Source organism: Aplysia californica, unplaced genomic scaffold (assembly GCF_000002075.1).
Source record: "Aplysia californica isolate F4 #8 unplaced genomic scaffold, AplCal3.0 scaffold00315, whole genome shotgun sequence".
In the NCBI taxonomy this organism is placed as follows: Eukaryota; Metazoa; Mollusca; class Gastropoda; order Aplysiida; family Aplysiidae; genus Aplysia; species Aplysia californica.
In genome coordinates, this window is record NW_004797585.1 from 25773 (window position 1) to 27224 (window position 1452).

Consider the following 1452-nt stretch of genomic DNA (forward strand, 5'->3'; position numbering starts at 1 on the left):
TCTAGCTATCTATCTATCTAGCTAGCTAGCTAGCTATCTATCTCTCTATCTATCTATCTACCTATCTATCTAGCTATCTATCTATCTATCTATCTATCTATCTATATATCTATCTGTTTATCTATCTATCTATCTATCTATCTATCTATCTATCTATCTATCTATCTATCTAGCTATCTATCTATCTATCTAGCTAGCTGTTTTGACATAATATTACTACGAGTATAAGATCGTGTACAGACTTTAACATGCACATGTGCCAATTGGTTGTCTAGTTAAATACATGTATGTGTGACAAACGGTGGACACATGCTTACGTGTGTGTGTGTGTGTGTGTGTGTGTGTGTGTGTGTGTGTGTGTGTGTGTGTGTGTGTGTGTGTGCGTGTGCGTGTGTCCGCTAGTGTGTCTGGAAAACTGTCAGTCCGTCCGTTCTGCAGCTAATGACGTGCGTGCCCAGCTGTTGTTGCTTGGAATTTTCAACAAAAAATTGTTTTTGTCCGACAGTTTTGCATCTTCAATAAAGCCATAGCTATATTTTTGTTTCTTATCCGCCTTGTTCCCAGTTGATGTCGTGGAAGAAATTGGAAGCCCTGCCCCTGAAACAAACGAGGGGGGGGGGCCTCTCGTGTTCAAGAGATTACGGTGTTCGACTGTTCGCCTCTCATTCAAGAAGTACCAGGCTTAAAACCTGACAGCAACGGAAAATATTTTTCTTTAAAAAATTTTCCTTTACTATTCTCCAGCAAGGTTCTGTCGTCTGCTTTAGTCTGTCTCCACTTTCTCAGTTCTGCCCCCACCCCCTCACCTCCTTTGCCCCTTCCTCTGAGCTCCTGACTCTTTCTGTAGCCTTAATTTCTACTGCTACTCCTTGGCTTCTTCTTACTGCTGTCTTTCAGCCACATCCCTAATCTTACGGTAGGAAAGATCAAAATCTAGCCTTCTCGGATAGAGGTGAAAAATCTCACAGGTCCTGTGTGCAAGTTGCGCACATTAAAGATCCCTTGGGGGTCCTAAAATCGATAAGAGTAGGCTTTGGTCGCCATCCTGGTAAAATTCAAAATTCCTACAAAGCTGAAAAATGTTTGGCGTGTTCCGGAAGCTCATACATGCATGACCTTATGCAGGTGCGAACGCCGTAAGACACTTATTTTAAGAACCGTTCACAATTGACATCCGCTAGTTGACGTCACCCAAAATGACGTACATGTACAATTAAATAGAACATGTTCAAATCTTGTTTCTAGCATTCTCAATGAGCTATTTGGAGATAACTGTTAATTGTAGTTTTTAGGCCCAAAACAAAACACATGGTCCAATTTAGTTTAGCAGTGTTAATTTTAGGCCAAGAAATTGTGGTCAATCCTATTTTTTTTTCCTTTCTTTTCTTTTATGTTCCCAACCTTTTAGAGCATCACGGTTGACGTCAACTTTGTAAGGAAGGGCCCCCCTCC